The sequence below is a fragment of the Heloderma suspectum genome, chromosome 3, assembly GCF_057233095.1.
Source record: "Heloderma suspectum isolate Gila_16-S chromosome 3, 16-S_ref, whole genome shotgun sequence".
NCBI lineage: Eukaryota > Metazoa > Chordata > Lepidosauria > Squamata > Helodermatidae > Heloderma > Heloderma suspectum.
The window spans coordinates 117479412-117506457 of record NC_139460.1 but is presented as its reverse complement, the minus strand read 5'-3'; positions in this window follow the sequence as shown (position 1 = coordinate 117506457).

The following is a 27046-nucleotide window of genomic DNA, read 5'->3' as shown; positions in this document are numbered from 1 at the left end:
TTGCTTTTCGCTTCCATTCTTTCCTCAGCTACTTGTAAAGCCTCATCAGACAGCCACTTTGCTTTCTTGCATTTCTTTTTCTTTGGGATGGATTGAGTTGCTGCCTCCTGAACAATGTTACAGACCTCCATCCATAGTTCCTCAGGCACTCTGTCTATCAGGTCTAATCCCTGAAATCTGTTCCTCACCTCCACTGTATATTCATAAGAGATATGATTTAGGTCATACCTGAATGGTTTAGTGGTTTTCCCTACATTCTTCAATTTAAGCTGAAATTTTGCAAGAAGCAGCTCATGATCTGAGCCACAGTCAGCTCCAGGTCTTGTTTTTACTGACTGTATAGAGCTTCTCCATCTTTGGCTGCAAAGTACATAATCAGTCTGGTTTCGATACTGGCCATCTGGTGATGTCCATGTGTTGAATCGCCTGTTGTGCTTTTGGAAAGGAGTGTTTGCTATGATCAGCATGTTCTCTTGGCAAAACCCTATTAGCCTTTGTCCTGCTTCATTTTGTACAACAAGGCCATGCTTTCCTGTTATCCTGGTGATTTCTTGACTTCCTACTTTAGCATTCCAACCCCTATGATGAAGAGGACATCTTTTTTTGGTGTTAATTCTAGAAGGTGTTGTAGGTCTTCATAGAACCGATCAACCTCAGCTTCTTCAGCCTCAGTGGTTGGGGCATAGACTTGAATTACTGTGATGTTGAATGGTTTGCCTTGGATTCATACTGAGATCATTCTATTGTTTTTGAGATTGTACCCCAGTACTGCTTTTCCCACCCTTTTGTTGAGTATGAGTGCTACTCCATTTCTTCTACGGGATTCTTGCTCACAGTAGTAGATATGATGGCCACTTGAATTAAATTCGCCCATGCCTGTCCATTTTAGTTTGCTGATTCCCAAGATGTCAATGTTCAATCTTGCCATCTCATGTTTGACCACCTCCAGCTTACCTTGATTCATTGATCTCACATTCCAGGTTCCTAAACAATATTGTTCTTTACAGCGTTGGACTTTCTTTTCACCACCAGACACATCCACAGCTGAGTGTCCTTTCGGCTTTGGCCCAGCTGCTTCACTCTTTCTGGCGCTACTTGGAAATTCCCTCTGCTCTTCCCCAGTAGTATATTGGACATCTTCCGACCTGAGGGGCTCAACTTCCGGCGTCGTATCTCTTAGCCTTGTGATACGTTCCATGGGGTTTTCTTGGCAAGAATACTGGAGTGGGTTGCCATTTCCTTCTCCAGTGGACCACATTTTGTCAGAACTCTCTGCCATGACCTTTCCATCTTGGGTGGCCCTGCACAGCATAGCTTATGGCTTCACTGAGTTATGCAAGCCGCTTCGCCACAACAAGGCAGTGATCCATGAAGGAGAGGTTGGGGATGCTTTTGAGTATTTGAGAGTGGTGCTCTCTCTCTCCTCCCCTCCCCCCCATTATTAAATCCTTAAGAATTTCAGCTTTCGACACGTCCACAGTATAGTTAATCTGGGATTTCCTCAGCAGCAAGTCACAGAAAAAAAGATCAGTATTCAGAGGTAATGGGAAAAAAGTATCTTATCATATCCAACTTGGATATGGATTGTACACCAACGTACACCAACTTTGAAATTCTCTGGGACACTGTAAACACCTTTTATTTCCCCATTTTAAATCTTTTTTTGTGCTAGAAAGTGATGATTACTTCTACCTCTATAGGAATTATAGTCAAGTGGTGAGTTTTTGTTTTGTTTGTTGATTTTGTCTACCCCTTTTTCTCCCCAAGGAATTATATTGTCTTAATGTTGACGATCAAGAATTATTGCGAAACTCAGGACATTTGTCCCCAGACCTAGCTGCAGAAGATGGCAATTCTGGGCATTTGCCCGGGCCCCAAGAATAGCAGACCTCCCACTATCACAACAGTGCTGTCATTTCCACTTTGCACAGACTATTCAAGAAGATCAGATGCAGCCTGAGGCAATTCTCAGCTTGCATGTGCTTTTCCTTTCAGCTTAGGGGAGGCATTGAGGGAGCTGTGCCCAAGAACCCCCCAATATTTGACCCAACACTGCCTGTCCTCCCCTGCCCCCCACTCCACATGTCTCTTAACATTTGATTGGTGTAATGTAGAACAGTGTTTGAATTAGGAGGGGCAAATTCCTTAATGAAATACAGAACTCCCAACCCTTGCTTTCCCCTGGTTTTAGCCAAATTATGCCCTCCTGAACTGTTCAGTAATTATGTAGGCAGTAATTATGTAGGCAGTCACAAAAATCATGGGTACTTAGGACCCTTTGTAATTTGAATACTAGCATAGAGACTGAACTACAAATCACAGTGTCCCCAGTTGAAATCACACTTCTGCCACTAAGTTACTAGGTGGCTTTAGGCAAGCTCTTACTTCTGTTTCTCACCTGCACACATGGATAATAAATAATACTGAAGTGCCTTACATGGGATATTATTGCATGATAAAAAATTTTTTCAAGTACTTTGATCATTCTAAGGCTGCAATCCTGTACCAATTTATCTTGGAGTAAACCCCATTGAATTCAATGGGACTTCCTTCTGAGAAGTCATGTAGAAGATTGTGCTGTAAAGCATTATATAAATTCCAAATATTATTTATTATTAAAGTCAAAAACATGATGACATTGTGTTCAATGTTTCTCCACCCTCTGCAAATGGCATCTAATGAGGGTAGGTGACCACTGACTCTAATAACTTCACATGACCTTAAGGATTAACTCCTGTGACACTTGTCTCTCTGTGTGTGCGCGTGCCATGTGTGCACATGCTGTGTATTTATATGTTTGTATGTAAATTGTTTTTATACTATGTATAGTATTGTATTTTTAAAGTTTTTAATGTTTGTAAACCACCCAAAGAGCTTCAGCTATTGGGTGGTATAGAAATGTAGGGTGCAATCCAATCCCAGCACTCATAAGCCTTTGAACTTGGAAGCTTACGGGCATCCAATACAGAGCGGGACGACCAGTGGAGGCGATCTTCACCTATGTGCTCCTCCCCCTCTGCATTCTCGCGAAATGGGCTTTTTTTTACCTATCTATCTGGGGCATCTTTGAGGGGGAGGAAAGGAGGCTGGAGAGGACTGGAGATACTTCATAAGCCAGCCTTTTAAGTACCCTCCCCTAACCATCCACAGAAATGATCCATTTACCACCTCTCCCAGGTTGTTTTTGTGACCTCGGAGAGGCAGCTAGCACATTTCTTTCTGTGCTGAGGGGGAGGGGAGTGCAGATTCCTAGATCTGAGGTCGGAGTGCTGTCTCCTACCTTGGATCTAGGAATCTGAAATATCCTCCCCCTGACGCTGTCTACTATGGGCCATAGGAGTGCTCCCTTCACATATGAAATGAAATGTGGCTTGAAAGATAGGCTGGCTTCCTACGTATCTCCAAAGTGTGTCACCAAAGAAAAGGACAAGATAGGACACACGTTTGCATATGCTATTTGATATTATAAATGCAAATTTAGAAATAATTACTAGAATGTAAGTACAATCAAATACACCCATCATAGTGGGGCTGAGTATGACCAGATGACCTGCATGCCTGCTCCGTCTACTGTCCAGGTGCTCACTGTTGATGGGCAACATCAAGGCCCCTACTCTCCATTTTATTTATATTTTTGTTGTTTTTATTATTGTGTTTTGGCTTTACTCTTATTGTAAGTCACCTTAAATATTTCATTGCAAAGACCTGGTATAATATAAATTGGGTTGAATCCAGACTTGATTTCAGTGGGTCTATTCTAAGCATGTATAAATCTGGATCCAGCCCACTGATATCTCTGAGAGCTTCTCTCCCCACCCACCTGCTTAAGTCATCACTCCAGTTTCCTCCATTCTGAACATTAGAATGTTTGCAGCAATTGGGGCCTTTTCTGTGGTTATGGGTAGGGATGGTGGAGAATTTCTCCCCGAAACTTCGGGGGGCCAAGTGCCAACGTGTTCGGCCCCCCGAACAAGTTTTGGGGAGAAATCCTCCGCACCCCCCCGCACCCCTCACCCCCCCCGGGACGGGACTTACCTTTGCCGAATGTCCCTCCCAGCGGCGGGTCCGGCCGGCAGTTTGGCGGGTGTTCGTGCGGGGCGGGAGCGGCAGCCGGTCTTTCGACCGGCTGCTGCCGCCATTCCAAGAAAAGAAAAAAAACAAAAACGCCCCCGTGATAGGCTACGTGATGATTAACGTAGCCTATCACGGCTAGATTTGCAAAGTCAGCCGTGATAGGCTACGTAAATCGTCACGTAGCCTATCACGGGTGACTTTAAAAAAAAAAAAAGCGCGTACGGATATTGGCGGCCCCCATAGGGAGCCGCCATTCCCGTTCCTTATTTGGTTGCTGTAGTCTACGTAAAGATTTACGTAGACTACAGCGACCAAATAAGGAACGCGAATGGCGGCTCCCTATGGGGGTCGCCATTAGCGTACGCGCTTTTTTTTTTTTTTAAAGTCACCCGTGATAGGCTACGTGACGTTTAACATAGCCTATCACGGCTGACTTTGCAGATCTAGCCGTGATAGGCTACGTTAATTGTCACGTAGCCTATCACGGGGGCGTTTGTTTTTTTTTAAAAAAAACTTTGGAGTTCGCGGCCGGGCGAGGCGAGGCGCCTCCTCCCCAGCCTGAATTTCGGCCGGGCGAGGCGGGAAGCCTCCCCCCCCGGCCTGAACTTCGTGGGGGTAGCAGCGAAGCGCCTCCCCCCCATCGCGAACAAGCTTCGAGGACAGGTAAGTGTCTTTCGTCCACCCCTAGTTATGGGATGAGCTTCTCCAAGAGTAGGGATGTATGAATTGTGTACCTTCCGTGCTGCTTGACTTCCGCAGTTTGCGGCCAGTGCTCCATACCGTTGTTCGCAAGCCCCCAGAATTCTCCTTTTTTTTTTCTGCTCCAAGAATTACGAAGATAAATCCATACCGACAGCTGTAATTCCGGTGCCCAGCCATCTCCATGAGTCTGCGTAACTTCTGTAAGAAAGGCTATTTTCGTAGATATTTTCGTATTTTTTCCCCTGCCCTGACACATGCAGTAATTACTTTCAGCCAAAACACTTCCTCCTCCTAGGGGCTTTCCAAAACAAGGCTGCCATAGGTCTGCCTAAGCGATGCACTCTTTGTTTAAAGTAATGCTGTTTTAAAGAAAGAAAAAGACTTTTAAAAATTTAAAAGGCATTTTAAAGCCTTTTAAAATGACCCTGCCGGTCTGGAGCCCTGCATGAGGTATTATTCCCCCTGCTAGGCTTCTATTTCTACATCCAGCGTTGTTGTTGACATTGTGACGCTAAAATGGAGAGGAGAACCAACTCTGTGCATGTCTACTCAGAAGTAAGTCTTATTGAGTTCAATGCAACTTTCTCCTACACATGTCAGCACCCCACTTGCCCCCAGCTCAGCTTTGTATTTCCACACCCAGCTCATGATCAAACCTGTTAGTTATCTCACTGGGTGAATTTGGGCTGGACTCTAACCACTACATCATACTTCTGTTATATGAAACTCATGAAGAAAAAGAGACAGTATAATGGAAAGTTCTTTCTGAAGCAGTCACACTTGTACAAATGCAGCATGAAGGGAAAGATCAGCAACCTTCTCTTTGTTTGAATAAAAAGCACACTCTGCACATGCTCAGGGAATGGACAAAATGAGGAATAAACATACCAGGGAATACGAAGAACTATATTCTTCTAGTGTGTGTGTGTGTGTGTAATGTGTAGGAGTAAGTCACATTGAACTCAGTAAGACTTACTTCTGAGTAGACATGCACAGAGTTGGTTCTCCTCTCCATTTTAGCCTCACAACGTCAACAACAATGCTGGCTCCACAGGACCTCATGGTGCCGTTCCGCAGAGGATTCCGTGGCACGGACTGAAGAGAACTTGATCCCATTTCAGTCCATGGCGGAATTCTCTGACATCCCTATCCAAGAGGTACATTATGTTCTTTAATCTTGAGCTATACGGGCTTGTAAATGGATCACTGCCTTGTTGTGGCGAAGGGGCTTGCGTAACTCAGTGAAGCCATAAGCTATACCATCCAGAGCCACCCAAGACGGACAGGTCATGGTGGAGAGTTCTGACAAAATGTGGTCCACTGGAGAAGGAAATGGCAACCCACTCCAGTATTCTTGCCAAGAAAACCCCATTGAACGTATCACAAGGCTAAAAGATATGAATGATGCCAGAACATGAGCCCCTCAGGTTGGAAGGTGTCCAATATACTACTGGGGAAGAGCAGAGGGAATTTCCAAGAAGCGCCAGAAAGAGTGAAGCGGCTGGGCCAAAGCCGAAAGGACACTCAGCTGTGGATGTGTCTGGTGGTGAAAAGAAAATCCGATGCTGTAAAGAACAATATTGTTTAGGAACCTCGAATGTAAGGTCAAGGAATAAAGGTAAGCTGGAGGTGGTCAAACATGAGATGGCAAAACTGAACATTGACATCTTGGGAATCAGCGAACTAAAATGGAGAAGCATGGGCAAATTTAATTCAGGTGCCCATCATATCTACTACTGTGGGCAAGAATCCCGTAGAAGAAATGGAGTAGCACTCATAGTTAACAAAAGGGTGGGAAAAGCAGTACTGGGGTACAATCTCAAATGCCAAAGAATGATGGTCACTGAACTTGAGCCAGACATCCTCGAGAGTGAAGTCAAGTGGGCCTTAGGAAGCATTACTAACAACAAAGCTAGCGGACATGATAGTATTCCAGCTGAGCTATTTAAGATCCTAAAAGATGATGCTGTTAAAGTGCTGCACTCAATATGCCAACACATTTGGAACACTCAGCAGTGGCCACAAGACTGGAAAAGGTCAGTTTACATTCCAATTCCAAAGAAGGGTGATGCCAAAGAGTGTTCAAACTACCATACAATTGCGCTCATTTCACATGCCAGCAAGGTTATGCTCAAAATTCTACAAGCTAAGCTTCAGCAGCATGTGAACTGAGAACTACTAGAAGTACAAGCTGGGGTTCAAAGAGGCAGAGGAACTAGAGATCAAATTGACAACATTCGCTGGATCATGGAAAAGGAAGACAATTCCAGAAAAACGTCTATTTCGGCTTCATTGACTACGCTAAAGCCTTTGATTGTGTGGATCACAACAAATTCTGGCAAATTCTTAAAGAGATGGGAGTACAAGACCACCTTACCTGTCTCCTGAGAAACCTGTATGAGGGTCAAGAAGCAACAGTAAGAACCAGACATGGAACAACCGATTTGTTCAAAATTAGGAAAGGAGTACAACAAGGCTGCATATTGTCGCCCTGCTTATTTAATTTATATGCAGAGTACATCATGAGAAAAGCCGGGTTGGATGAATCACAGGTCAGAATTAAGATTGCCGGGAGAATTATCAACAACCTCCGATATGCAGATGATATCACCCTAATGGCAGAAAGCGAAGGGGATCTAAAGAGCCTCTTGTTGAGGGTGAAAGAGGAGAGTGCAAAAGCTGGTTTGAAACTCAACATTAAAAAACGAAGATTATGACATCTGACCCCATCACTTCCTGGCATATAGAAGGGGAAGAAATGGAAGCAGTGACAGATTTTATTTTCTTGGGCTCCAAGATCACCGCAGACGGTAACTGTAGCCATGAAATTAAAAGCCGCTTGCTCCTTGTGAGGAAAGCTATGGCAAACCTAGACAGCATAGTAAGAAGCAGAGACATCACCTTGCCTAAAAAAGTTCGTCTAATCAAAGCTATGGTTTTCCCAGTAGTAATGTATGGCTGTGAGAGCTGGACTATAAGGAAGGCTGAGCGCTGAAGAATTGATGCCTTCGAACTGTGGTGCTGGAGAAGACTCTTATGAGTCCCCTGGACTGCAAGGAGGTCAAATCAGTCCATCCTAAAGGAAATCAACCCTGAGTGCTCATTGGAAGGACAGATACTGAAGCTGAAGCTCAACTATTTTGGCCACCTAATGCGAAGAGAAAACTCCCTGGAAAAGACCCTGATGCTGGGAAAGACTGAAGGCAAAAGGAGAAGGGGACGGCAGAGGATGAGATGGCTAGATAGCATCACCGATGCAATGAATATGAACTTGAGCACACTCCAGGAGAGAGCAGAGGACAGGAAGGCCTGGCGTGCTATGGTCCATGGGGTCACGAAAAGTCGGATACGACTTAACGACTGAACAACAACAACAGGGCACACCCACCCACTCACTTCTGAAGGTCTTCAGCTATTTGGCCAGACGTCAGGCTATTACATTGTTGCTGGCTGTTCTATAATAATCATTATAAGATCTGAACTGGATTTTATAGGGTATGTTTAATACAACCCCTCTCAATTGTGTTATAGCTTCCTTGGGCTTAGGGAAAAGCACGAAGGAATGAATTAAATTTACAGTATTCAGAATTGCAGATGTATGTTATGGTGTTTGAAAATAAAAAGCAAGATTGAAAATAAATCAACCAGGTTTATATACTGCACATTTTTTTCTCAAATCAACTTACACACACATGCAAATTTCTCTTCCCAGTTCTTCCTCTATAGCTTCATTTAAATTCCCTGTAGAGGTTTTATCTTACCCTTCATGAATATACACAACCTCCAAATACAGGTGTAATCCATCTGTGAAAGAATGATTCCAAAACTAAAACAGTTGCCAACAGTTTCTTTCTTTCTTTCTTTCTTTCTTTCTTTCTTTCTTTCTTTCTTTCATTTGCCAGCCTCTCCAAGTATAGAATCACTCATTCATACAAGTGAGAGCTTCAGCTGTTTTACTTTTGTTGTCTTGCTCAGATAAATTTATACAGATGATTGAGGCAGAAAATTCTACATGCCCCAGCGGACAAGCAGCTCTCAAGAACACATATGGCTCTCGTGGAATTTAATTCCTGTTGAGCACTCAGAAAGTTCACAACCCTTGAAATAACAGAGAGCATTCCAATTCTAAAAAAAAAAAAAAAATCACCTTGAAAAATAGAAGCAAGAAAATGACCATGACTGGAATTAGGCCACAGTTCTGAAGAAAGGTATGTATCACATAGGAGTCCCAATGAAATCAGGATATCACCATCCACTGGAATGTGGACCTTAGTCATACTGGGCAGGCTCCTCTTCAGTAGGGCCATGTGTGAAACATGTTTCATGGACATTTTTGTAGTCAACCTTGTTCTTATTCCTTCTGGAAAAAAAAGTTGTGCCTTTCGAATTTTTATGATGAAAGGAGATCTCATTGCAAATTATTTTTCACAAATGCATCATATGCCCCAAACTTATGTACGGGGCTCAGACAAAGGTGAGCACTTAACCTATTGATTCTAAAGGAAGAGTTAAACAACCACTTCATTCTGCCTTTAAATAAATGGGAACACTTATTTATTTACCAAAGTTATAAAACACTCTGCATCTAAAAAAGGTTCCTAAACAGTGAGCAATAAAGGGCAGAGCTGGGGGGTGGAGAATCAAAGTATGCATCTAAAATCAAGTTATACCAATAAAATTTCTCTAGTCATTTAGGAAAAAGTTTGTTTAAATAAAAATGTCTTTAGCAGACATATAGCTTCTTACCTTTGGCTGGATCATGTCCTGTATTATTAATAGTGCAACCCTAGACATGTGAACTCAGAAGTAAGTCCCATTGAATTCAATGGGACTTACTTCTAGATAAATGTGCATAGGATTGCAGACTAACAGTACAATCCTATATGTGTATACTTGGAAGTAAGCCCCACTAATGGGATTTACTCCCAGGTAACTGTGTAAAGTTACCTTGTAGACTAAGAACATAATCCTAGACATGTTTACTCAGTAGTAAATCCATTGAGTTCACTTACTGCCAGGTAAGTGGGTATTAGATTGCAACATAAATCTTTTAAAATGGATTGGTTACTGTCCAAAGTCACGTTCTTGAGCATCTCTACACCAGCCTAAAATCCCACATTTAAAAAGGAGCTTTCTGCTTCTGTTTTAAATGCAGGATCATGATGGACTCCCTTTACACATGCTTCCTCCCCCCTTTCCCCCCTTATCTGAGTCTTCAATATGTTTTATTATACAGCCACTAGATGGTGCTGTGGTCTAGTTCTTATTGAGGGGTTTTCTCTTTTCAGGAGGGACCGCAAGCAGAAATCGAGCACTGTAATTTGATAGCTCATTATCTTTGAACTTCTAAAAAATGGAATAAAGGTCATTTAGTGTAGGAGATGCTCTGGAGGTTGATGACGTCATCTAATGGACCCGCAAACTTCCATGAGTAACCACTCTTAATAGCAAGATAAACGATCTGTGTGGAGAAGCCCTTAGTGAAATAGGGTTATACCCAAAGTTCCATTATGGTGATGGAAGGAGCTTCCTCTGGACAAAATAATATTTCGATGTAGCCCATAGTAAAATAAGTGTGACAAACAGAAACATGAATGCTGAAGGGGCACATATTGCCACAAAAAAGGAAGTAAAGAAAATGAAATATACAGCACAATCCTATACACTCAGAAGTAAGGCCCAGTGAATTTAATGAAACTTACTGCCAGATAATGTGAATAGGATTGCAGCACTGTAGTATACTGAAATCGTTTACCTATTTAAAAATGCATTTCCAGCACAAGCTCGCCCAACTGAATTCTAGAGGTGGTTTACAAACAATATAGCCAATAGAATAAAAAACACACCTATTCAGTTTTATTGATAGACTTCATGAGGAGAAACAAATGTTTCAAAACCACATCAGAGTCTGGCATTCAAGTTCTTCTTCTTCTTCTTCTTCTTCTTCTTCTTCTTCTTCTTCTTCTTCTTCTTCTTCTTCTCCTCCTCCTCCTCCTCCTCCTCCTCCTCCTCCTCCTCCTCCTCCTGAAAATTTGCTTGCATTTGAATTCACCAGTTCTGAATGTGGTCTGCTTGTTTATGTAATATACTGTGCTATAGCACCAGTCAGAAAAGAAAATTTTATTCTCTAATCCTTCCTTGAATGCATCAGTATATACATAAGAGAAGAGCCTTCTTCAAATCAATAATTAAATCTATATATTTTCATGAATTTTAATTGGAATTGGAACCTTGTGTCAGTTTCCCAGAACTGATAATGAGTTAATGACTTACAAGATCCCTAGTTTACCTCTTGGCCATTGTTAGTTTCACTTAAACAACATCTTGATAATCAAGATACCCCCCCCTTTTTTTTAAAGGTAGGGAAATAAAGGGCTTTTTCTTCTTCCAAACCTAAAAGAATAGCTCTGTATTTCAGAAGCTTTTCTAGACAAACACTGATGGATTGGAAGATATATTTGTTAAATGGAAAAAGAAGAGACAACTGCACTGAAATGATTTCCAAAGTGTGGGTTGCAGTCTAATAAAACCAAGAGCAACAACTGTGGAAAAAGGGAGATAGATGTTCAGGTTAATAGCATGATTTCAGTATCTGACATTTAACCAATTATTGTTGGAGTATCCACCATGATAGCTTCAGTTCCTGAAAGGTACAATTGTAAGGAGAAAGACAAACTGGGTGAAGGACACATTTTGAAATTGCTGCTCCAGCAAGAGTTGCATCACTGAACTATAACGGTGCAAGTAAGTTGGGAAAAGATCGGGCCTTATCACTGCCATTATAGTTGCAACTTTTCTTAAAGACAACAAGAGATGGCAATTTAATTTCCATATGTTCATCCAACATATGTTCTCTCCAACCCTCTTACAGCAATTTTGACACAAATAATTCTTTCCTTACTGGTGGCAGTGGCAGCGAAAGAGCAATCTGTATGAGGATCTCTGTGGGATGGAGTAGGGAGTACAGGAGGCAGGGAAATCAGCAGCAAGGAGGGAGAATTCAGTGGTGGGTTGTGCACCTGTGATCTACATGCTATCAGTTCTGATAGGTCTGAAATACAGTCATACAGAGACTTTAGAAACAGTTTTTCATAGCACTGCCAGTTGAGACAGTGCTGTTTGATTCAGGATCAAACCAACATGGAGGCATACAAGGCATGACATTTACCAGCAAGCAGCAGGCCTTCTTGCAAACCAAAGTGAGGGGCTGAAGATGTGGGGCAAGAGATAACATGGCTGGAGCTCAGCATCATTCTGGGGAGCCTCTTTTTAATGTGGGTCAGCCTCTATCCCTAACTTTGGCTCCATCAGTAAATTAGTGTAGCCAAAACCCAAAAGGCCACATTTGTTAGGCAAAAAACACTTCAAGAAGGGGCAATTTGGGAACTGAGAAATAGTTGTGTGAGAAGATGCTCAGTCCGTCCTTTTCCTGGGCATTGCCCTTCCTATCCCCGCAATCACTACTCCCCATGGTATGATTTGAATAGGCATACGGATCTACATAAAGAACTGCCCTATGCTTGGTCAGGCTATTGGGCCATCCAGTTCAGTATTGGCAGTTGCTCTCCAAGGTGTCAGGCAGGGCTCTTTCCAGCCATGCCAGCTGAGATCTTTTCACCTGGAAATACTAGGAACTGGACCTGGGGGTATCATTTCCCATGCCAATAGTAAAACGATGTCATTTTCCCCCCCCCAGGCTGTGTGAGCACATTTCAGTCTCTGAAGAAAGTCCATGCCGACAAGGGTCTGTCCAGATAAGGGTGGGGAAAGGGGGCCTAAAAAGTCATTGGCATTAAAATGGCACTAGCCTGAGTGCTGCTAGCAGCATGATATCATGTGGGGCAGGGAGAGCTGTGGGGTTGCCTATTGATCAGATGAGGATATGCAGAGGACCATACAGTTTAGAACTAAATTTTAAAAAGGGTTCATAACCTGGTAAGTCAATGTTGCAGAAAAGGGTCAACTTGTTGGCATTTTTCAGATTTAAAACAACAACAGCAGAGACTTTTTAAAGGTTATTGTCAGTGCTTCCACTGGAGTGGCACAGAGGTGAATGCTCAGTTTCCAATAGAGGAAAAATGAAATTAATAGAATAAAGCTCCAAAGAACGTTCAAAATGGCAGAGTACTGGTGAGGGATGTGATGGGCACTAACCAATAGATGCCAACGGCAATTATAAAATTGCTGGCTTACACAAAGAAATGTCAAGAGACTGTTATAGAGAATAGAGTGGGACAGTGTATTCCTAGCTGCAAAATAGCATTGCTTATTGTTGAAAATGCTACAAAAGAGATACTAAGCTGGGAAAAGGTATTTGGTTCTACTCACAATAGAAGCACTCTCTTTAAGTATGTTCTCTGGATCAGTATTTCACTTTGCAAACAAGAAAGGCAAAATAAGAATTGGGAAATGCCCAAACCCTTAGCATACTTCTATCCAAATCTCACACAATTTGCACCCACCAAGCAGTCTTCTAGCCATTAAATATCCCCCCACTTCCCATTTCGTTGTTTTGCAGTCAGGAAGTTGAAGTCTATGGTAAGCCACCATACACAGCTAGAAAGCTCGTTTGGCTTGGGTCACAAGTTGTGCAGCCCTGTTCTGCCTTGATAATCTCATGACCTGCACTTTTGCGTTGTAGTTTAAACAGCTTTCTGTGCTTGCTGAAGGGAAGGTTTGCCGCCAAGGCTCAGCTGTTTCCACCTGTTTTGCCACACGCTCAGCCCTGAGAGCCTTCTTAAGGACATCGTTGCTAATGTTGGTGCATGTGAAGGTGTGTGTGCTGTCTCCTGGAGTGCTTGGGGACATCTGCCAGACCCAGGGAGAGGCTTTTTCCATTTTGCTTCTCCTGGCGCTCTGATGCCAAGAGACAGCCAGGAGGGGAGATGGCAGGTGGATGTGAGGGCCTTTTCTTTGCTCAGGGCGTGGAACCTTAGTGAGAGTAAGGTCTCTTTCCGCTACTTGAGGGTGGACTACTTGAACTGCCATGTGTGTGTTTTTCTTTCCCTGTTTTGCTCTGGGTTTGATGTGGATGAGATGTCTTTTGGTTATAGGTCTCTTAACATCAATGGTTTAGTAAATTGTTTAAAACATCTGCAGGGTCATACATTGTCCAGCTGTGCATTTAAGTCTTATCATCTTCAGTGGGTCTACTCTAAGTATGACACCATATGGATCCAACCCATTGTGACTTGCACTTAACCATGAGAACAGAGGATGTGGCTCACTCTAACTGACATAGTTATTGGTCATTACTAATTTGCTCATTTCACATCTTAATTAATCATCAACAGTACAGATTCCTGGGTTGATCATCCCAGTTAATACAGGCATAATGAGTAGTGTAATTAATACCATTTTAATGCACTTAAATTAACTTAAACCCATCAGAGGTTTGATTGCTCTCCAGATCAGCAGTGGTGCAAAATGAAAATATTAATTCTCAGTTTCTATGTCTTCCAAATATAGAAGATTTGTCAGACTGGGCAACATTCAAAATTCTTTGGAGGTTTTTCTTTTAACACCCTGCCTCCCAGTAACTAAGTATGTGGATTTTTTGGTCATCCACATGGCTCTGCCTTCTGACTGCTCTGCTCACTCAAGCAAATAAATGAAACTGAAGTAGCAACTGAAGTGTAAATTCAGCTTTGAGCTTTCTTGTGGCTGAATAATGCCTTCTATCTGAACAGGTGGAATCCACAAGTTAGTACAAGCAGCTGAAGCATCACATCACAATGTTTTGTTAAAATCCTTACTAGATTTTTAAAGGTTTGCCTTGTTATGCAAAAAGAAAACCTCATCTTATTTGTACTTGTTTCTGCATCAGCATTGATGGTGCACAAAAGCGCCAAAGAAATAAAAACAATGTACTCCTGCTTCAAGTAATACTTATTTATACATCCTGTCTATCTTTTTTAAAAAAAAATAATAATCTCAGATAGTCCCTATATCCGTATCATAGTGAGTGAACTGTGCCAGGTGTCTGTAGCAGTACATCATGTTTGACTGTTTTGTATTCTTTCACCAAAGTGAAATGTATGACTTGATATTGACTGGAGTAATCTTTCCAGAGTAAGAAAGTGGGATATGAATAATGGAACGATTGTAGAAATGTATTTTGCATGAAAGATAATGTGATCTGGCAGAAAAAGCAGTTGATTGGATTGTGAGACAGATGGTGCAGCATAACAAATCTCTCATTCCATATCAGAATTTCCAATTCTGCCTCATTCAAATATAAAACAGAAATAACCCTTCCTGAATTATTGGAGAATTGAGTCATCTAGTACTGAGTCTGTATGCTATGTTGTAGTTAAAAATGGGGGAGAAATTTTTCAGTTCACATTTTAATGCGAACTTACCTAAATGTATATAAAAAATAAAATAAATAAATAAAAAATAAATGTCAGTGATGACCAAGTTCTCTGGGCAGTTTACCATAACACTAGGGGGAGGAGTAATACTGTTTCTGCTAGGAGGCATAAAGCAGGAGTCTCCGACCTTTGGGGGTTTGGAATTTTGAGGAAGTCTCATGGATGTTATCACAAAATAGCTGCCATTGGGGTTGCCCATCCATAAAATAGCTGTGTGTTTAGGCCATGGTGGCATGCCTTAAATACCCATTTACGAAATACCAATTTCACTGGAAGACAAGCTGGTGAGGCTAAAAGACAAGTAACTTGCCCAAGAATCAGATTACATAGCAGAGGTGGGGCCTGAGCCCCAGAACTCAAACCCACTGTTTCAACCCACAGTTTTGTCTCTCATTCAGGATTCCACCAAATTCCACTTTCTTGCCCCACATTCCCAGCACACAAAATCCGCTTCGGACACATTTCTCTCTTTCTTTCAGGATTGCTCTCCAAAGACTCTCACCCCACACCCACAAGACACGCTCCACGCACAGTCCATTTATCTGCTCTATCCTTCCCTTAGGCCTCCCTAACACCTCCCATTGCTTTCTGTAGGCCAGCCCTGGTCTCCCCACTTCCTCCTCTCCCATGTTGGATTGTCTGTCCCCTTCCATCACAGCCCCACTGTTCCTTCCTCCTCCTCCCATCCCATTGGGTCATCATCCCCAGCTCCCCTGGTTTCCCTACTGCCATCTTCAAACCTCCCTAGGCACTGGGAATGGGATCTTTCCTTTATTTTTTTTTGGCTTGTTAGGCAACTCTAGCAAGCACCCAACAACCCACCCATGAGAATTTCACTAACGTTTTCTTCTCCATTTTTTTTTCTCCAAAAGCAATTTATTTTCCATCAAACCGAATGTGAACAGTTGGAGGAAAATACAAAAGAATTTTTCAGCATAGTAGTAATTTGATCTAAAGCAAAGAATATTTGATTGCATTGCCCATTAGTAAGCATGTGTATGGTTTCCTCTTCTCACATATTTGTATGTCCTCTGTGTTGCTTTGTAGCGGAATAGAAGGAATGTTCTTTTTTCTATTTGATAAGTCTGTGAAGGAGTTCTCCGTGTATCTTTGAAAAAAGTGTTCTCGTATGTCTTTCAAAACATATTAATACCTGGATAAACTGCATGACATTCTGCTGGAGCCTTTGGAATATGGTTAGAGAAGTCACCTCTGAAATTTCTGAGAAGGGTTTCATATAATTCTACTGTGACTGGGAATGACTCTCCAAGATCAGAGCAGTCTTTCCTTGCCCTGTATTCAAGGATTTCTTTAACTGGAGACTGGACCATATGCACAGCTCATGGAGCACACATTCTCTCTACCACACTGAGCTATGGCATGGGCCCTTCATTCAACCATGGAGAACTATACTTCGATTTTACATTTATTTATCATGTGAGCAGGGCTATGGAAGCCAAGGCTGTGAAATGGAAGGAATTTTAGTGGTAGATGGTAAAATCTTACAACTGATTGTACCATGTAATATTCCCCATGGAGGAATATTACATGGTAAAATTTTATCTGGAGTGTACCACTTCAGACTGCAAGGAGTAGGGCCATATGTTTGGATGTCGGGGTGGCTTAATGGGAGAAGGGACAGTTAACGTTGTAAAGCCACCTTGAGTCCCAGTATTGGAGAAAAGGTGGGATATAAATATCATCATCATCATCACCATCATCTGCAGTTCTCTGGGAAGATGCCAGAGATTAATGTGTAATATTCCTGAAAGTAGTGTGGCTCTGAAACATCTCTTCTCCTATGAATTTACTTCCTACTGCCTAAATCACTTCCCTGTTACAAGTCTTGGCTTCCATCTCTTCACTTCTCCCCTTGCCCTATTGTTCTCTGTAAAAAGGAAGAGAACTCAATAAGAGACAGCAGGTCTCTGTGCTTGATTGGAGGGTCCGCACTATAGCTCGGTGGGAAAGCACATGCTTTGTAAAAGGTCCCAAGTTTCAGTCCCCTGAATCCTGCTCTACACACACAAATATACACAGTTTGGCCTTGATAAATAAATAGAAATAAAATCAGACCACACATGGACCTTTGGATAAGAGCTAGACGATTTTTGTCTGTGCTCAGCCTCAGACCTTTTGTATATTTCCCATGCACATATTTGAATTCCCTTCCTTCTCCTTTTTGCTTTCAAAGAGATTCAAAAAATATAGCCTGCCACAACAATAGATCTTTTCCAAGCTGGGAAATTACAATCTGGTATCTAAGCTAGAGGTATTAGCATTTCTCTATTCACCAAAAGTTGAACATCCATTTTAAAGGCCAAAGGCATGAACAAATCCACAAACATCTGAAGTATCCCTGATTAGAATGAATCTGTATTCAATTATCAAAAAACCTGCCAGTTTAAGACAAGAGTGAAGGCTATTTTTTTTGTTGGCTTCAGCTCCACAAAGCTGGGAAACTGGAAGTTGAGGGAATCACTTTCACTGATGAAGAGAGGAGGAGGAAAAGGCTATGCTGGAATCCTGTGCAGGCTTACTCAGAAGTAAGCTGTTCTGAACATACAGGGACATATTAATTCCTTTGTACACATCTCACGAAGAGTCGGACACGACTTAATGACTGAACAACAACAACAACAACTCAGTTAATGACTTGTTTGTGTTTTGTTTTTTAGTTTATGTTCTTGTTTTTTTTCAGAACATTGTAATTATAGCTTTCCATTTACAATCCAGGGAAATTCAATGATAAAAACAGCTGCTGGTTTAAGACCAGAGTTAAGGCTATCTCATGTTGGCTCAAGGTCCACAAAGCCATGAAATGGGAAGCTTAGGCTGATGTCTTAACAGTCATATCCTGTGATCAGTATGTAATGATGTTTTGCAAAGTCAGATTGTACTTGCTTACAACTTAGCCTCTATGCATCCACACTTTTCCTTGGTCTTTCAGGCTCAAATCCAGATAGGGAAGAAGGAGTGTCTTGGACCAGCAAAGATTTTTCATGTATTACTTTATCTCCTGAACCTTACTGTATTGCTAGAGGAATCCTCCTGTGAGTTAACCCATGCCTGTTTGTTGCTTGTAATCAACCACAAATTGAGATATTGCACAATATCATTCTCTCCATTCTTGGGATAAGTCACACATTCTAGGACTCTGCAGAGGCACTAACTGTGCCATCTTCAGGGGAGTCTTTCTTATTAGGAGCAGTACCATGATAACACAAAGAGGGTGCAAAAAACATGCACATTGATCACACTCTACAAATGAATAATAAAAATAAATTCTAAAGGCAAAACTTGACATTTAAATAGTTTTATGGTGATATATTAAAACATTCCAGTCAAATCTGAATTTGAGAATGGAATTAAAGTTGTGCTTTATTTTCATCTACCGTAAAATAAACAAGCACCCTCCAACCCACCCCCCAGAAGATAGAGCCATTGTATTGCTACAGCAGATATCTCAGAAATATAAACTATCCATTTATCAACATGGTCCTCAAACCCAACCTAACTGAGATGGGCTGACAGAGCCGGTGCTACCGTTAGGCATAGTGAGGCAGCTGATTTTGGGTGTCCTGAAAGGTCAGCAAATTGTTAGTAATTTAATTTATTATAGTTTTATTTCTTGCAGGGAGAGAGAGAGAAAGGTGTTGTGGGGTTTTCTGCTTCAGGAGCCAAAACAGTTTGATGAACTTTTCATATTACACACCTTGACTAGGAGTGAAAGAAGAATCTCCATTTGCTGCTCTGCCTCAGAGAGCAAAATCTTTGGAACAGTCATGTGGACTGGAGATCTATATGTGCTTCACTGAGATTTCTACACTGAAAACTCTGGAGCTGCTGGATTTGTGCCTGTTTCACTCCTCAGCATGAGAAACAAATATGTTATTAATAAGTGCACTGAAAGCAGTGTTGCTTTACTGAATCTACATTTACACCGGAAATCAATAGAAGCATCACCTAACCAATATACTTCTATTTTTATATTGAAGGGCTTTCTTCTGAATATATATTTTATGGAATCCAGTACCTTTATTGTCAAAACTAATCCATTTTAATCCACATCAAGACACTTATTTCCAAACCTGAGCTTTTTAGAGTCAGAAAGTTTGCCCATTCAATGCATTTTTTTCCCCACAACAATTTGCAGATATTTGGGCTGGGGCCCTATTCTCTCACTCTGGAAATATAATACAAACTAGAAACATAAATACATTCCTGCAAAAAAACCAAAAAAACACCCAACCCATTATCTAATATTCCCACAAAATATAATTCAGAACAGCTAGCTAGTATGTTACTAGACTAGTGAAAAAGAAAATAATTATACAGTGTAGACCAGGAATATTGAACGTCTTTCAGCTGGAGGGTCAAATTCTATTTGGAGAATCTTTCAGGAGCTGCATCCTACTAGGGATGTATGAAAGTGACTTACCTTTCGCGGATTATGTTGATGGTGGGGGGGGAGGTGTTCCGTCCCTCCCCCCGGAATCCTGGATGGGGAGGGAGGCAAGCTGTTCCTCCCCCCCGGAATCCTCCATGGCCGGCTGTGCTCCGCAGCAGCTCTGCGGAGCAGCCGGCCAGGCCCAGCCCAGCCCAGCCTAGAGCCGTCCGCAGCTGGATTTCTGGCCATTGAAGGCTCTGGGGAAAAAAAAAACCGCGTACGCAAATGGTGGCGGCTACGGCCACCGCCATTTGCATTCCTTATTTTTGGCCGTCTGAATCTACATAAATATTTACGTAGACTATGATGGTGAAAAAAAGGGGAACACAAATAGCGTAGCGGGCACTATTTGCGTCCGTTTTTGATTCACCGTTTTAGCCTATGTAAATCTTTACGTAGGCTAAAACGGCAAATCAAAAAGGGAAGCAAATAGCGCCCGCTACTCTATTTGCGTTCCCCTTTATTTTCGCCGTCATAGTCTATGTAAATATTTACATAGACTAAGACAGCCAAAAATAAGGAACGCAAATGGCGGCGGCCGTAGCTGCCGCCATTTGCGTATGCGGTTTTTTTAAAAAACCCACCCAGCCATGATAGGCTACGTAAAGATTTACGTAGCCTATCACATCACGTGTTTTTTTAAAAAACCCAGCCATGATAGGCTACATAAATCTTTACGTAGCCTATCATGTCTTTTTTTTTTTTTTTAAACAAGACTGGAAATGGTGGCGGTGGCAGCCGGTTGGAAGACCAGCTGCCACTGCTGCCAGAGTCGCTGCCAGAGCCGTCGCCACCCGGAAGATCCGCCCCAGGTAAGTCTCATCCCAGGGGGGATCCACGGGGGGGTGGCAGGCCATTCTGCCATGGAGTTCGGGGGGCTGAATGCACTGGCATTCAGCCTCACTGAGATCCATGGCAGAATTCTCTAACATCCCTACATCCTACTCTAATTCCAGGTTGGAGACATGGTCTGGAAACGTCAGGAATTTCAAATGAACATTCAACATATACCAGGAAGAGAGAACATCATTGCAGAAGCTCTTTCCCGAAAAGACATTGGGGGAAGAGGTTATGAAATTCCACAAGACCATCACTCACCAGGATGGATCACTGTTCTACTGGAGGAGGAGGGGAGGGGAAGGAGGAAGATGTGAAGGAACAGAACTGTCCTGCATTTTTGTACTTAATTTGGTTTTAGGATATTATGTTAAACTGTTTGTATGCTAGTCAGTTTCAACCTAGCATAAAGGTTAATAGTTTAGAGGTCAAAGGTTTAATTAGAATGTAGAAGTCAAGAAGTTTGCTCAGGAAGCCAGGAGATTATAAAGTTCAGCAAAAGGTCAGAGGAAGGGACCAATAATTAAATTCAGGAAAAATAAACTTAGTTTGCAGAAATGAACAAGAAATTATCTGCCTGATTGTTTGGAATTGGGGAAAGAAAGAAACTGATTTTAAGAGATAAAAGCCTAAGGTAAGGAGGAACAAAACATGGAGGAGGAGAGAAGGAAGAGGAAGAGGAAGAAGAAGATCATATTCCTAGAGGAAAGAAAGAGTCTGTGCAGCTGAATCTGGAGAACTGATTGAGAGAGCTGAATCAATGACCAAAATATTTTTTGGAAGGATAAAACAGAGACACAGTCTAGTGCATCTAGCTGGATATATTTATCCCTGATTGTTTTGTTACCCTGTTGCTCATATGTTTCTGTTTCTGTTTTGGTTTTGGTGTCTGTGTGTGTGTGTGTGTGTGTGTGTGTGTGTGTATGGTATCCATTCAGTTTCTTAAACATTTCCGATATACATTTTTCATTAATAAAATTTTAAATTCCGTTATTTTAAATGATGCAGTTTCTCGTTCTTCTCTGTTGGGGTGGTGGTTACCTATCTCACATCTAATAGTCAACCCCCATGCTACTTAAAGTATGAGACCCATAGAGTGAAACCCAGGGTGTTTTAGAGGTTATTTGGTGGAGGCAGCCAGAGAAATAAGGACTTCCACTTGGTGGCAATGGAAAAGGTTGCAGGAAGAGAAGACCAAAAAGGAGTGTGGACACAATATTTTGACTGTTTTCCCTTCCACTCATAAAACAGGGTGTTGCCACAAATATCTAGGTCACCTTTTTGTAATGCATCATTCCAAGCAACTCAGAAATCATTAAACACGAACAATAACATTATATTGTCAACAATAATAAAAAAATCAAAGGAAAGTATCCAACCAAACTAATTAATACTGTTAAACATGTCTGTCTGTCTGTCTATCTATCTATCTATCTATCTATCTATCTATCTATCTATCTATCTATCCATCCCTCACCTACTTTACCATAAGCTTCCATAGTGAAACCTTTTGTTGACTCTTCTTGTTATGCCTAGCTGGTTTGTACCTTTACCTTCTTAAGGCTGTTCGATAGGCCTCAGATCTTTGCACTAACAGCTGACTCTGGATTTCCATTTCTCTACTAGGGAAAGCAGTGATCAATGCAGTCAGTGCAATCTGACTGTCTCCTATCTGTGCTTTGAACTCCAGTGCTTGTGGTCCTCTCACAGTCAGCTGTGCTGTCAGATCACACACATCTTGCTGCCAAATTTCATGCTTTGTGACAGAGCTGTAGTAGCTTTAAAGGTGCTTTAGAGGATTACTTATTTTCCCAAAGAATAAAAAAAGTAGTAATAAGAGAAACTGGCATAGCAACATAAAAAGCAAACACTTGTCTTTGGGCATGTGTCAGAGAGCTAGAAACAGCAGTCCTACTCTGAATGTATTGTTTACCAAAAGACTTTTCAAATTGCTTACTCCAAAGGATAATCTTTATCTGTCAGGAGCCAATGTTGTAAAACAGTTGTAAAACAGGAAAAGGGGCAGTCAACAAAAGGAAAAAAAAAACATTAGTACCTGGAACACTGCTTGACCTTTCAAGTATATACACACAAGCACAAACATTATTTGCTGAGTGACTGGGATAATAGTTTATAATACTTTAGTTTTCCATTCTCTGTAAGAGATTTCACTGGCATGAGTAGTAAAGTACACACGAGTAGACTAGAGACATGTGAAACTTTTGCCATGTTTTCCATGGAAATTCCCAACTTGCTGAACATCTCAGTTGTATGGGACACTTCTTCCCAAAAGCAGATAGGCCATTTTCACAAAGACAAGTTTTTTCAATTGGTTTGCATAATTCCACTTCCAGTGCTCTGACCCTGGTCTCTCTCTCTCTCTCTCTCTCTCTCTCTGTAGTATTGCAGCTAGCTCATGGAGGAGGCTTAGCATGCTCAAATGTAGGGATGTACGAAAGGCACTTTCCTTTCGCGGATTATGTTTATGGTTGGGGGGGAGGTGTTCTGTCCCTCCCCCCGGAATCCTCACCGGGGGGGGAGGTGCTCCATTCCTCCCCCCCCCCGGAATCCTGGCCAGCCGGCTGTGCTCCGCAGCGATTCTTTATGTAGCCTATCACTTTTTTTGTTTTTTGTTTTTGTTTACCTGGAAATGGTGGTGGCGGCAGCCGATCAGAAGACTGGCCGCCGCCGCCGCACTGCCACCGGAGCCGCCGCTGCCAGGACGATCCGCCTAAGGTATGTCCTGTCCCGGGGTGGGGGGACGGGGGGGTGGCCATTCCGCCACCGATTTCGGCCTCCCCGAGATCTGTGGCAGAACTTTCATACATCCCTAGTGAAGTTGCCAACAGTTTGCTTGTGGACACCACAAGCCAAACCTGCCTAATGGTGATGCCCCTCCCTTACAGTGGCTCCCTTCTATGCCGGCTTCTAAGAGTGGCTATTCTGAAAGAACGTCTTAGTCCCTAACTCTGTCCACTCTGACTTGCAACACACTCTGGCACCTCTTAACTCATGCCACTCTTCCTCCTCAGAAACTTAGGTTCCTATGGTGGAGTGAATTTGGCTCAGGCTAATTTGCGGGGCCCCTGATCTGCCTTGGCCTACGTGGCCTACAAGACTGAAGTGGGATTCAGACATCCAAATACCGCTTTGTCCCCCCACCAACATGATGCCCAGGCCCCAGCTCCTTACCTGGGCCCTTGTTCCATGGGATGAGAGCATGCCACTACCAGGGGAGCTGCTACTGCCACTGCTGCTGGTGCCACTGGGGGAGCCACTGCTGGCACTGCTGTGGAAGGTGCTGCTGGGGAAACCGCTGCCCATCACAACCCATTACAGCCCGCCGACAGGCATAAGGAAAGGAGTTGCCCTCCAACTGCACTCTCTCCCTTCCTTGGAAGTAGGGATGTCAGAGAAATCCTCCACAGACCCCAATGAGGCCAGATTCTATTGAATCTGGCCCCCCAAAGTCTGTGGAGGATTGGATCTCCTACCTCCGCCTCCCTGCGAATTCTCTCACTGGCCAGATCCTGCCTGCCGCCAGCTCTGAAGCCCCAGTGATATGGCCACCATTGCCATATCGCTAGCTGGACTGATGGACTGCGGATGCAAATGGCATCTGCTATGCCATCTGCATCCCTGCTCTTTGACGTGATAGGCTACATAAATCTTTATGTAGCCTATGGTGTGAAAAAAACAGGGACGCAAATGGCATATTTGCATCTCTGCTCCCTCACGTCAAAGAGTGGGGATGCAAATGGCGTCCGCTATGCCGGACGCCATTTGCATTTGCAGTACATCAGTCCAGCCAGTGATACGGCAATGGCGGCTGTATCGCTGGGGCTTCAGAGCTGACCGGTGGCTCCGCAGAGTCAATGCAGAGCAGAGCCGGCCGGCGAGGATTCCAAGGGGGAGGAATGGATAGCCTCCCCCCCGGGCGGACTTCCCGTGGATGGCAAGGTAAGGGATTTGTATATCCCTACTTAGAAGAAGAGGAAGGAGCCCAGTTGGAGGATGACTCCTGCCTCTGCTGTTCATGGGTTCCTTCCTTGCTAGGAGCCTGTGAAGTCTTGAGTGAGGCCAACAGTGGCAGCGTGCAATGAGAGTGGGCTGCTGCTGCCAGCTCCTAGGCCCTCTGGATGCATAGGCAGCCATCTTCTTCTGGGGAATAGGGGGAGCCATTTTTCCTGGGTTTTGCACCATAGCTGTGCCCATGAGTGGTAGATTCTTGGTTTTTCTGGTTCAGTCCATGGAGGCAGAGATGCTCTATGATATGATAGCAGTTTGGGGGATTTGCAAATCAAAAGGATCTCTGTCAAAGATCCATTTTTTTTGCACTATGGCTACACCCATGAGTGGCGGATCCATGATTTTTCTGGTTCAGTCCATGGACGCAGATGTGCTCTGTGATTGGATAGTGGTTTTGTGGGTTTCCCCTTTAAAAATCCTATGAAATCATGAGGATCGATTTTTTTATTTTATGGATCCTCATTTTACCCAGTCCACGTAGCATGCATTTTCTTCTCAGCTTCGTTCTTCCAAAGGAGGGTGGAAAGGGTTAATGCTTCCTCTGCCATGCCTGGCAGGGACTGGGGCAGTTTCTCCTAGTGGCCACAGCAGAGGCAGGATACGACTGGAGCGAAGAGAGAAATGCCATGGAGCTTCCCACTCAGCTCCCATCCCATCCTGCTGCTACCACCACGACCACCATCATTGCACACAATGTCAGTTCGTCAGGGCAGCAGGAGGCTGCTCAATTATCAGGCAGCTTATGCATCTCAATGGATCATCTTGCCCCCCCCCCAACTTTGGAGACCACTGCTCTAGCCAAATAACATTCAGACAGTCCTCTCCTCTCCAGTAACACCACCTCTCTCACAATGAGCAAACGGAGGCTGACTCACAGCAAAGTTCCCTCTCTCCTCTTCCTCCTCCTCCCTCTCCTCTCCCCTTCCCCTGCCTCTCCCAGTGGCCGTATCTCTCTCAAATTGATACATCTGGTTCCTCTGCATCCTCTCACCTTCACTCCTCCCTTCTCCTCTTCCTGCCCCTCCGTGTGATCTTTCAGAAGTTGATAGATTTTGGAGACAGCCTGTCCAGTTTACTTTGTAAACTAAGAAGAGTTTACTGAGTAAATATACAAATATACAAGGCAGATGAGATGCTTTGTGGAGGAGCTGCTTCACTTTGGGGCACCTCGGTGCTGGTCTGATCCCCTTCGTATCACGACGACGAGGCACCTCCAAATCAGCCCACTTTGCCTCATTATCGAGGCTTTGTACCGAAGCGGTGCACAGTCCACTAAAAGTCCTTTTAAATAAATGATTAAATTGTGGGTCCTGAGACCATGCAAGTTACAGAGAAAACACACCCAAGTCTGCCCAAATATTCTTTAGACAAATCCGTTTCTCGATGTTGTTTCAGCCACACAGCTGGTTTAAACTACAACTACTGTGTTCATTTTTCTTTTCCTGCTGTGAATCCTCTCACTGCCAGCTCAGCTCTCACTGCTAGGTAATTCTCAAACAGCTGTCATGGACAGTCTTTTAAATTAAAGACCTATCACTTGACAAGATTATTGAAAAAAAATGTTTGGTAAAAGACAGCTGCATTCCTCTTATACGTGAAGTATATAAAGAAGAATTAAATACTCATAAGCCACAGAGCTGTGCAATGTAAATCCCTTGAACGTTTACATTGTTTGACTTTGACAGTATGCTAAGACTTGCAGAGTTTTGCTACAAAATGTACACTGCATGTAGCTGCCATAGAGATGGTGATGGCCTATACAAGATTCAGATGCTTGCCCAAGCAAAAGGTCATGTTTCTGCAGTAGAAAGTCAGGCATGTTCACATCCCATCGTTCTCCATGTAGATGAATTATGTGATCAAACTGTGATTTTTCCAAGTCACTCCCCCATACATCCTTTTTGAGTATAGGTATCATCTAAGTTAGGCTACTGTGTATATGGGCCTCTGTGTTCAATGTCTACATCATATCTTATGTTATGAGCATATCATTATAACAATTTATGATGATGGTATTTTTATCATAATCTTATATTTTTTTGTCAATTAAAATAAAAGATAAACCATCAGTTAAAATAGTTGCAATACAACAACAACAAAAACACAGCCCACAGGGGAAGCTGTCATGTCATGTCATGTATTTAATTTCTGTACCATCCAGTATCCAAACGCTATGGGTGCTTCACAAACATTGCAATCCAAAATACAGAGGAACATAATATAAACTCTTTAACATACAACCCATTTTAAACTGTTTAAAACAGCTTTAAAAACCCAATTAAAATAAAATACTGGGGCCCTACAAAACACAGACATTAAAAACCTTATCATGTGCAATCAAAAGCCTGGGAGTAGAGAAAGTCTTAGCTTGGCACTGAAGATGACAGTGTTGACGGCACCAGGCCAACCTCACAGCACCACAGTTGGGCAAGGCTCTTGGTCTTGGGCAAGGCTCTCAGAAGAGGGCCTCAGGAGTTGATCACAATGTGAGGGTAGGTAAAAGGCACAGAAAATAGTAGTCTTTACCGACTCCACCCCCTCCCGCCGCGAATGGAGGGGGGCAAAATCCTTCCTATGCAAG